Source organism: Tenrec ecaudatus, chromosome X (genome assembly GCF_050624435.1).
Source record: "Tenrec ecaudatus isolate mTenEca1 chromosome X, mTenEca1.hap1, whole genome shotgun sequence".
NCBI classification, from domain to species: domain Eukaryota; kingdom Metazoa; phylum Chordata; class Mammalia; order Afrosoricida; family Tenrecidae; genus Tenrec; species Tenrec ecaudatus.
The window spans coordinates 149626579-149638794 of record NC_134548.1 but is presented as its reverse complement, the minus strand read 5'-3'; the positions used below and the strand labels follow the sequence as shown (position 1 = coordinate 149638794).

At 43.2% G+C, this 12216-nt stretch overlaps 1 protein-coding gene and 1 pseudogene across 1 annotated transcript in view; one reads left to right on the top strand and one right to left on the bottom strand.

Annotated features, from left to right (window-relative positions):
- Positions 1-1930: 1930 nt before the first annotated feature.
- The window catches only part of PHF6 (PHD finger protein 6), an 80860-nt gene continuing 70574 nt past the window's right edge, over positions 1931-12216 (bottom strand). Inside the window, exon 11 of the mRNA XM_075539588.1 lies at positions 1931-2065. The gene's annotated coding sequence lies outside the window, so the exon portion shown is untranslated. The remainder of the gene's footprint in view (positions 2066-12216) is intronic.
- Positions 6686-7726, top strand: LOC142433783 (ATP-dependent RNA helicase DDX18 pseudogene; annotated as a pseudogene).

Genomic DNA, 12216 nt, shown 5'->3' with positions numbered 1-12216 from the left:
ACATCAGGTGAACAGTGCCCCCAAGATGCGCTGCTGAAATTTCAGAGCTTACAATCAAATCAAACCACAAATGAGCTCCCCCGGCCACATTGAGATAACCCTTCCTGAAAGGAACAAACTGTCCCTAAACACAGAAGAAAAAGAAATTCCCAAAGAAACCGAAGAACCAAAAGCTTAAGGCTCAGGAGTAAAATAAGCTCAAAATAAAATTTAATAAAAGCAAAGAAAGAAAAAAGAATTACAGTCTCAGAAACCCACAGGGGCAGTTCTGTGTCTGTCCTATAGGGTCACTCTGAGTTGGAATCGACTCGATGGCGGTGAGAGTTGACTGTTCATAGGGACAGATATATCATTATGATAAATGATAAATCGTGACAAATGTTTTGTGTCCATGTTACACAACTGTCGTCAGCTTACTTGGGAAACAAATGTGACCATTTAGGTTTTTGCTAATAAGGAACTCGGGTTCGCACCCACCCAGCAGCTCTGCGGGAGAAATAGCCGGCCATCTGCTCCTGTAAAGATGGCAGCTAAGAAAGTCCCATGGAGCAGTTGATGCTGTAAGTCATGGGGCTGCTGTGCATCCCAGTGGAGTAGATGCCACCCCAAACAGCAGCAGGAAGGCACTTTGGTGGGTTTTTAAAAAAAACTCATATGCTGAAGTTCCTTGGGGGAAAAAACAAAACTAACCTAAACTAAATCAAAGCTTTACCAAACAAGGTGTCCTGGCGGTATAAGGGTTACTTGCTGCGCTGCTAACTGCAAGGTCAGCAGTTTAAAACCAGCAGTCCCTCTGTAGGAGATAGACAAGGCTTTCTATTCACATAGAATCACAATCTTAGAGTCTTCTCCCAGCGGGACGAATAACAGAAAAGTGGACGAGGGGCAATGGAGGATGATGTAAGATATGGAAAAAGTAATCTGTAACTTATCAAGGGTTCGAGCGGGAGGGCGAGGGAGGAAATGGGGAGCTGATATCAGGGGCTCAAGTGGGAAGAGAATGCTTTGAAAACGATGATGGCGACATATGTGCAAATGTGCTTGACATATGGGAGGAGTGTATGGATTGTGATGAGATATAAGAGCCCACAATAAAAGTATTTTTAAACACAACAACAACACACACATGAGTTACAGTTCTGGTTTGTGAAGCACAGGAGTAGATGCATAGAGATAACAAATGAGGCAAGGGTTTATAGGAGAGGTAGGAGTTAGGGTATGGTAAGGGGGTTGGAACAGCAAACAATGTATGCAGGAGGAGAGGAGGGAGAACTAGAACTGATTGTGATTGCACAAATCATTTTAAAAGCAATTTAACTGTGGGGGAAGATGAAAAGAAAATGTTCTAAAATGGGTTGGGATAATGATTGCATAATTCTTCTTGATATTATTAAACTATCGAATTGTATGATAGGTGGATTATATGCCAACAAAACTGTAAAAAGAAAAAGAGAGAGAGAGAGAGAGAGAGAGAGAGAGAGAGAGAGAGAGAGAGAGAGAGAGGAGAGAGTTACAGTCTTGGAAACTCATAGAGGTAATTCTACTTGGTCCTATATTGTTGCTATGAGTTGACAGCAATTTGACCGACGGCAGTACGTTTTTAGTTGTTGTTGTTTTATCATGCAAAATAAATAAAGGGTTGTAGCTTTTATCTTATAATGATTGCCATAATCATTGAAGCAAGAGCAGTTAGATCAAGTACTTGCTAGACATTCAATGGTGGGACAGCTCAACGTTTATTTCTTTTTTTGTTTGTTTTTTATCATTTTATTAGGGGCTTATACAACTCTTATCACAATCCATACATACATCAATTGTGTAAAGCACATCTGTACATTCACTGCCCTCATCATTCTCAAAACATTTGCTCTCCACTTAAGCCCCCGGGCAACCTCTATTTCTGAAACTTGTTTTACTTATTCGTCAATACCGCAGTTCCAGCATCCACTGATTTGCCAACTGGGGGCTGGGCAGCTTCATGTGTTTGGAAAGCTGTGGTATGGGCACAACTGGCTGGTACGTGGAATGTCCCTCAGGAGCGCCATGGCAAGTCTTCCACCTCCACCTACCATGGGAATGAGTTAGTTGTGCATAAGAAAGAGTTTTATGTACAAGAGAAATTGAACATTGAGAAAACCTCCCAGCCCAGTCCAGATCAAGTCCATAAGTCCGATATTAGCCCAGATGTCCGATACCAATCTATAAAGTCCTCTTCAGACTCATGAAACACATGCAATGACACCGAATGCAGGAAGATCATAGGCCAGTGGGTGGGAGGTCTTTGGATCCAGTGACGTCATAAGCATCTCAGCACTGGCAGGGGTCTCTACGTGGTTTCTTCGGCATCAGAGGTCTGGTTGCATCAGGGCAGGTCCATGTGACTTCTCCAGCCAGGGACACTAGCATAGAGTTCCATAGGTCTTATCAGCTGCAATGTTTCCCAGGGAGTGGGTGGAGAGAGAGACATGTCTCCTGCCTTCAAGGAGGAAAAACCAGAGTTTTCCCAGAATCCTTAGAAGTCCATCCTTACACAGAACCCTCATTGGCTATGACGTGATTGACAGACTAGACTCCACCCCTTCCCTCTAAATCCTCTCAAGTCCCAAACTGACACATGATTATGTAACTACCACAGTTGTCCCAAAGGGTCATCACTGGTGGTCTTTACGATTTCATCCTGCTTATGCTGAGTGAAATTAGCCAATCACAAAAGACAAATATTGTTTGAGACCACTACTATAAAACACCAAGACAAAGGCAGACTTCTGTTCTCAAGTCATCTGATCTATTCCAGTTTCCCAGGCAACAGCATAGTGTGCTTTCTCAAAGCTTATGAACCATATACTTCTCTCTTATTTGTACATCCTAAAAACAACGTCGACAGGGGAGGCCTCAGTTCAATTGGGTCGGTTTCCCATGATGCAGAGAAAGGGAAGATCCCCAGGAGTTCCTGTCATATAACGTTCTACAGTCACCCAAATTAATGGACACTACCAAAAGAGTCATTAGAGAATCCATGGGAAACCCGAGTCAAGAGGGGACGATGGGGTGGGGGAATGTCTGTCCTGGAGAACATGCTTATGCATAGTCGGTGGGTGAGCCAAGGAGGACAGCATGCCATTGGGAAGAAACACTCAACATTAAGTACATAGACTACCGATGGGGGAGTAAAATATCTAACTGGTACTTTCCACCTAGTTTGCATTCAGCCCTTGGTGGCCCAGGATTTTAGACTCTCCTCTCAAGGCGCACAACATCACAAGGACACAATTTGGAATTTCCACTAAGTGAACTGGATTCAACCTTAAACAGATTAAAGAAACGGAAACAATCCCATGGGCCTGAGGCTGAAATGCCCCGGTGTGGAAGAAGCAGACAACTTCTATTCCAAGGATACAGATGTGGAGGTCATTGGACTTTGGTTCAAAAATACTTGCCTTGGGGATGCCAAATAAGTGGCAAATTAAGTGTACCATAAATGTGCTATTTAAAAAATCATTTTATTGGGGGCTCTTACAGCTTTTATCACAATCCATTCATCCATTGTGTCAAGCATATTTGTACAGATGTTACCATCATCCTTTTCAAAACATTTTCTTTCCACTTGAGCCCTTGGTATCAGCTCCCCTCATGCTATTTTCATACTCCTATTGTCTTTTTATGACATGTATCACTCAGTTCTGCCTTTATGAATAAGCACTATTCAAAAGTTTGCCCAAGCTCCAATCCTGATTGTTAATGTAAATAGTATCCAGTCACCTAATTTGTCCATCTGTACAAATCAACAATCCATATACTTTGGTCTAAAAAACTGTTCTATACATGTACAGTTTCTTTCTCTCAACAGCATTTTAAATCTATACCATAGGCTAAAGTAATGGTGATATTAATAGAACTACCATATGCCCCATGGGGATCATTTATAATGCCCTTCAACAAAATAATAATGATGTCCTTAAAGTGAATCAGGGACATATATAAACCATAGATATATGAATGGATTTTAAGCTTGCCCTTTATGGTAGCTCTAATCTCAGAACCATAAGTCCTTATGACATGACCCTGTTGAATACCAACCCCCATGAAGTGAACACTAAAGATATGGGTGCTTACAGAAAACTGTACTGAAGAAAGCGGATGGTGTACAGCTATCAGAAGGAATAGTATTTGGGGTCCTCAATGGTTGTCTTAAAACAAGCAGCCATGTAAATGAGACATCAGCTATGTCCCCATTAGACGAAGCACACCAGCCTATGTGATCCAAGAATCGTTAATAATAAAACCCAACTCTGGAGAAAAGAATGGTGTTAAAATTTAAATTCTGAGGGGATCAATGCTTAAATTCTGAGCAACCCGGTTTGCATAAGGGTTAGATGACAGTGAAGGCCTGAAATCCACTCACAGGGTCCCCATGTGGATTAAGTCTCTGATGAAGTCCCTCTGATCACAGGCAAGGCCTTGTTATCAGAGAGCGTGCACTGCAGGGAGGCTGACTGCAGTTGTACTTAAGCCAAAATGGGACACCTTGTCATGGCTCTCCTTCTTGATCTGATGTATAATTGTCCCAGTTTTTAATATTTTCTGCTTTGTTTTCAAGTGAAATTTTGCTCTGCTTCCTTCTACCATTGTTGCTTGGGCCATTTGTTTCTATTTTGTCTTGATTTTTTATGTTTTTCTTTATATGGAACCCAGATTAGAGAAAGCTACAGACACACCAAGTGGACTAGTAGATGCAAAGGGACATACATGGATTGGGAGGCTGGTAGGAAATGGGAAGCTACAGAAGTATCCTGCATACAAGGGTACGGGATACAAGGATAACGAAAGGTCCTGCGGTGATGGTTGCATAACTCTTATGAATGTGACTGAGCTGATGAAACATATGATGTTTGAACTGTATGTTGGTGAAATTGTTAAAAATAAAGTAACTAATTAAAATTTTTTAAATTGCTGTGCATTAATCTGACGGCGTGGCTGTCTGCACTATATAATGATATAGTATCATTATATAATGATCTCCATTAAGGGGTCACTGCCATCTAGTTAATTCTGACTCATAGCGACCCTGTAGGACCAGGTAGAAATGCCCTTGTGGGTTTCTGAGACTGCAACTCTTTTTCTTTTAATTGTAAACATTTTATTAGGGGCTCATACAACTCTTCTCACAATCCATACATATGCATACATCAATTGTATAAAGTACTTCCGTACATTCTTTGCCCTAATCATTTTCAAAGCATTTGCTCTCCACTTAAGCCCTTTGCATCAGGTCCTCTTTTTTTTTCCCTCCCTCCCCGCTTCCCCCTCTTTCTTTTTCTTTTAGATAAAAAAAAAATTTTCTCATCACTCCCTTCCCCCTGCCTCTTCCTTCGGCAAAGTCCCTCCGGAACTGTCGGTCCCATTGCTTTCTCTTCAAGCTTGCTTCCCTTTTCTATCCAACAATAACAGAGACCAAAAAAGTGAAAGATTGAATAAAAAGAGAGAGAGAAAATGACAAAGTAATAATTTATAAATTATCAAGGGTTCATGAGGGAGGGGGAGGGGGGAATGGGGAGGGAGGGGAAAAATGAGGAGCTGATGCCAGGGTCTTAAGTGGAGAGCAATTGTTTTGAGATTGAGGGCAACGAATGTACAAATGTGCTTTACACAATTGATGTATGTATAGATTGTGATGAGTTGTATGAGCCCCTAATTAAAAGATTAACAAAAGAGAGGAAAAACAAAGAAATAAAATCACATACATAATTCCAGGTCTATCCACTGACCTTTATGACTATCTCCCCACTGCTCCTGGGGGAATTCCGGAACTGCCATTTTTTATGGAAGTAGAAAGCCTCATCTTTCTCCTGTAACCCACTGTGCCACCAGGACCCCCAACATGAAAGACACACCTAGGCAAGCCCCTAAAGAAGTCCGCCCCTCTCTGGACTGGAGTGGTAGGGGTGGTGGAGGGAATTCATTTTCCAATTGGCTCTGCTGGCGGGCAAGACTACTCACCTCCCAGATTAATGGTCAAAGGGCTGATGATGGATGTGGAAGAAGAGGAAGGTGGAAATTGGGAAGCAACAGCAACATCGAAGAGGGAAAACAGTTACAAAGTTGATTATGATTGATGACTGCACAGCCCTTCTGGATACGACAGAACCGCTGCATTGTACGATCTCTTCGTTTGCGATCAATAAAAAAGAGAAGAACTTCATTGGAGGCTTAATCCATGGGGGTGGGGGCTCTGCAAATGGATATGGGGCTTTCCTTGCCTTCTGCAAGCCAGGTGCTCAGAATGTAGGCTCGAATATGTCCACTTTGCCTCCAGGCTCCTTTTCATGAGGAAAAACCAAACCCAAACTCATTGCTGTGGAATCCATTGTGACTCACAGAGGCCCGATGCACAGGCCTGAAAGGTTCCTGTTGAGAATTTTCTCCTGTTGAAAAGCTGGTGGTTCGGAACTGCTGACCTTGGGGCTGGCAGCCCCACGCCTAACTGCTACGCTCCTGGCTTCACGAGGAACCAACCCCAACGAAACTCACTGCCAGAGAGTCAATGCTGACTCTGAGTTTTATTTACGGGAGTAGAAAGCCCAGTCTTTCTTGTAAGGAGCTACTGGTTGGTTTCGAACTGCCAACTATGTGGATGGGGGCCCAGGGCATAGCCACAAGGCCACGCCAGCACAATTCCTGATAAAACATACAGTACCTGGTTCTTGATGAGGCTGATTGTATTTGGGATGTTAGCGTTGAAGAGAAACGAAAGCAAATTATTAAGCTACTGCGAGGACACAGACAGATCAGACTTTTTGCTGCCAGCCAACTCGACCAGCTGAACCACCCAGCAAGGATTTCTCTGAAAAAGCAGCCCTTGCATGTTGGTGTTGATGATGAGAAACCCAATGCCACTGTGGATGTTCTTGAGAAGGGACACGTAGTCTGTCCCTCTGGAGAAAAAAAAGATTCTTCCTGCTCTTTACCTTCCTTAAGAAAAACCCAGAAAAAGAAACTCATGGTGTTCTTTTCATCCTGTAAGTAGGTTAAAAACCACTGAGTGGCTGCCCTGTGTTGATTGGCCTACCTTGGCCATTCACCGACAGCAGAAGGAAGACAAGTGAACCGCCACAGTGCTCTCCAATTCTGCACCGCAGATTTCGGGAGGCTGTTGTATCCAGCTGTGGCAGCTCAAGGGCTGGGCATTCCTGGAGTCAACTGCATTGGTCAGTGGGACCCTCCCGATGACCCAAAGGGGTGTATTCATCATCTCCATCGCATGGGCCGAACAGTCAGGGGCTTAGATGGAAGAGGGCAGTCCTCGCTCCTTTTGTGTCCAGAAGAATGAAGTTTCCTTCGTTACTTGAAACAATCCAAGATTCGCCTAAGTGAGTTTCAGTTGCCCTGGTCCAAAATTTCCGCTATTCAGTCGCAGCTCGAAAAAACATAGAAAATAACTACTTCCTTCATAAGTTAGCCCAGGAAGCATCTCCAAGTCATATACTTGAGCCTATGACTCACTCTCAGATAAAACTCAGTCATGTTCATCATTCACATTTGCTTTAAGTGGCGCTGTCATTTGGTTTGCAGGAGCCTCCTGTTGTTGCTCTGCGGGGGAACAGCAATGAAGGCACACATAAAAAGCAAGGGGCAGGGGGTGGATTCGGCTAGCAACAAGATTGAAAAGACCCAGATCTGGAAGAACATTAGCCAGAAATCACCTGATTGCAGGCAATTCTCGCACTAAAGATACCCATTGTCTTTAAACAATGGCATTAATCATTGAGTTCCTTTCTGTGGATTTGTGTTGACTCGGGTGGATTTAAATGTGCACATCGTTTTTATGGATTTTTTTTTAATGTGTGCTCTTTCCAAAAGGCCTGCCAACGTTTCCTGTGTCTGCCTGGCATGGGGTTCTTTTGGTGGCAGACAATTGTGGGGAAAAGAAGCGGGGGGACGGACCCCAAAACAAGAAGAATGATAAAGGTTCATTCCATGTTCCTGGTTCCTCCTCAGGCAGAGAAGCGAGGATCCCTAGTGTTCTGTGACCTTCCTTTGTCGCTGTCAGAAACCACTGCTATGTTGCCCTGGTTACTACTGCTACCAAGGTAACGGCTCCTTTCTGTCCTAATTTTTTATCTGATCTCTCTCTCTCTCTCTCTCTCTCTCTCTCTCTCTCTAATTAAAATAAAAGCCAATATCTTACCTGTGCAACAAAACCTGCCCCCCCCCCATTTTCACCTGTACAGGTCAACGCCATGAACTATGTGCTCGGGTTGTGCGATCATCACCACTCTCCAGTCCCAACATTTTTTAATTGTCCGTTAAAAGAACTCTGGGGCTGAAGCAACCCACCACTCCGACCAACACACTCCCCACCTCTCTCCACCCCTCAAAAAACCCATCCCCACCCATTACCATCCAGTCAACATTCACTCGCAGTGGCCCTCTGCATGGTTTGAGGCTGTCCATCTTTATGGGAGCAGACAGCCTCATCTTTCCCCCACAGAGCAGCCAGTCAATTTGAACCTCGGACTTTTTACAGTTGGCAGGCCAACACTTTGCCCGCAATGCCACCAGGCCTTCCACTCTCCTCTGGTAAGCACTAATGAAAGATGGTCTTTATGTGTTTCTCTATCGAGCGGCCCTTTTGTGTCTGACTTAGTAACACCTCTTTTGAAAGTGACCTATCCAGGATTAGGCCCCAAATTCCCAATCATAAAACTGCTGAGGTCCTTTGCGCCTAAACCATTTTGGGCATTATCCTAGCTGGTCACACATTCCCTCATTTCTTGACCAATCACAGCCAAGGCAGTTCAAAATAACTAGGTATGAAACTCACTTGCCATTGAGTTGATCTTGACTCCTGACGACCCTACAGGCCAAGGTAGAACTGCCCCCTCGTGACTTCGGAAACTGCTAAGTCCCATGGGTGCTAAGTCCCACGGGTAAGTCCCACCATCAGGGCTCCAATTAGGTATGATAGGTATGTTTTATACTGATTTTCTTCATTTTTAAATAACAATACATGAGTCCGCACTTTCTCTGTATATCCTCCATTAATTCAACAATAAATGATATTATATTTCAGACTTACAATATATAGGAATTACTCAAAGGCAAAAAGCAGCTCAGTTTACTTTTAAAAAATAATAAATATTTTATTGTGTGTGGGTGAAAATGTACACACTAGATACGGTTGCCATTTCATCATTTCTCTGAAAAAATGTCCGGTGTTCTTAGTTACATTTTCCACGATGTGTCAGTATTCCCTTCCTTTGCTTTCCAGTTGTTCCTTTTCAGGAATCTCGTTTGCCTGCCCCCTCGTCTTCGCCTCTGCTTTGGCATAGATGTAGACCTTTTGATTCAAACAGTTAATATATTTTTTTAATGTTGTGAGTGATTCTGTTATTTCACGAAAAGATGAGCTCACGGGATCATCGAGGTTCAAGGGATAAACACTATGTCAAAGTTTTAGATTCAGGGAGTCCTCTGGTCTCAACTGGTTCATTAAATTGCTACACCCCCCCGCCCCCATTCTATCCAGGACCAACTACTGTGAACGTGGTTAGAATGGTCAGTAGGGTTAGCCAGGAAATCTCTAGTTCTTCACTTTCTTGTAGATTAACGTTGTCTAGGTAAAATATTATGCTGTGACGCCCAAAAGCCTTTGTTTTTTTAATTCTCTTTCCCCTCACTCCCCGTTCCCCCTCTGTCATGAGCCCTTGATAGCTTATAAATTATTATTTTATCCTGTCTTGCCCTGTCCGACATCTCCCTTCACCCCCTTTTGTGTTGTCCGTCCCCCAGAGAGGAGATCACATGTAGATCCTTGTAATCGGTTCCCTCTTTCCAACCCACTCACCCTCTACCCTCCCAGTATCACCACTCACACCGTTGGCCCTGAAGGTATCATCCGCCCTGGATTCCCTGTGTTTCCAGTTCCTATCTGTCCCAGTGTACATCCTCTGGTCTAGCCAGACTTTCAGGGTAGAATTCAGATTATGATAGCGGGGTGGGGGGAGGAAGGAAGCATTTAGGAACTAGAGGAGAGTTGTATTTTTCATTGGTGCTACATTGCACTTAGACTGGCTCATCTCCTCCCCTAGATCCCTCTGCAAGGGGATCTCCAGTGGCCGACAAATGGGCTTTTCAAGCAGGGTGATGACATGGTTCACCCTCACGTGTCAGGGCCAACAAATCTTCCTCTGGAAGATTTGAAATACTGCTGTTGTTGGGGAGTAATTCTAGTACACTCTTCATAGGCAGATTTTAACACCTTGTAGATTTTTCAAGGCCTTCTCTGACCATCATGCTTTCTAGGCATCAGTGTCATCAACGACTAAGTGTATAGTTACAGGTGGGTCCATTCACTTATGTACTATATTCCTGAGTAGGATATTCCACTTGCCTCTATTCTGATACGTTGGGTTACTGCAATAACAAAACCAGGAAGATACCCATTATCTTTCCACACGTGCTCTCTACTCTTTTCATGATTCTCTAAAGCTCCCTGCTATAAATTATAGATGGAGTCACATGTGCTTATTGAACTTAAGTTTGAATTCATTAAAATTAAGTAAACTTTTACCATTTGGTTCCTTGATCATTCTGGTCATATTACTGAGTGTCCCCGAAAGTAAGACACCCCCGAAAATAATACCCACTTACAGTTTTGCCTCTCACTGAACTATAAGGCATCCACTGAAAATAAGACCTCCCCGAAAATAAGCACCCCCGAAGCTACAGTACCTCTGGACTTTGGACCGTAGCGGTGGGCGCCACCGTGCAGCTCACTGTTGGCCACAGCACAGCCGGAGCAGACAGGAAGTGTGAGGTCTCTTTTAATAAAACAAGTCAATAAATGTGTACCATATTCTTCTTCATGGAAAAATAAGATATCCCCTGAAAATGACCTAGTGCAACTTTGGGAGCAAAAATTAATACAAGACACTGTCTTATTTTCGGGGAAACAGTAGCTAGCATAGACACAAAACCTTTCCATCTTTGCCCCAAAGTTCCCTTGCACAGTGCTGGGTGTCAAGTATTGAACTGGGTACCAGCAGAGTGTCTTCTACTCTACCAGATACTCAAATGTGGGAGTGGTTTTAGAACTGGGTAAGGAGTAGAGTTTTCCACTGGAAGAGTCTTAAGGTGCCTAATAGTTAAAGCCTGGTTTGCCTTGAAGGAACTGTTGGTAGTACTATGGACGCCAGAAGCTCAGAAGGAAATGTGGACCTTAAATGTGCCTGTGGTGGGGCTCTAAAACAGCGTTCTCAACCTGTGGGTTGCGACACCTCTGCGGGTCAGATGACCTTTTCACAGGGGTCGCCAAAGACCATCTGAAAACACTTATTTCCAATGATCTTAGGAACTGAGACACTGCTTCTCTATCCGTCTCCAGGCGGTTCCGCCCACAATCAGATATGCCCACACATGAGTACCTGGCGTGAAGACTGTTACCAACGCTTCGCCATGCTTCAAGACAAAATTTCATTTATTTGTCAATAGAAATACATATTTCACAATATATAATGACATATTGTTTTATGATTAATCACTATGCTTTATGTTAAATTTGTAACAATGAAAATGCATCCTGCATATCAGATATTTACGACGATTCATAACAGTAGCAAAATGACAGTTTTGATGTAGCAATGAAAAGAATTTGATGGTTGGGGGTCACCACAACATGAGGAACTGTATTAAAGGGTCGTGGCATTAGGAAGGTTGAGAACCATTGTTCTAAAAGAAAATGTCCGAAGAAAGGCAGAAATGGTAAGAGATGAACTTGGATATCTGGCTGATGAGATGTCTGAGCAAGATGAGGGCAACGAACATATATAAGGGAGCTTTACTCAATTGATGTATGTATGGATTGTATGAGCCCCAATAAAATGATTTATTTTTAAAAAAAGATCTTAAAGATGCCGCTTGGCGTCCTCTTGCCACTAATAGTGAAATGTAAGGGAAAAATGTCCCCTGGTGGACAATCTAGGACACATATGAGTATTGTGAATTTGTACAAGAGAATTTTCCAAACCATTAAGTCCGCTTTTCATTTTGCGCAGGCGGATTTTTAAGTCCATCTGGGGCATGTTTACATATTGCTTGGGTAAAGAGATTAAGCCTGGGGCCAGCCAACTACCAGGAAAGAAAACTCATCAACTTAAACGGAAGGAAACAGAGAAATAATGAGAGAATGCGGTCTGCCTCTTGGACATGTATGGCAGG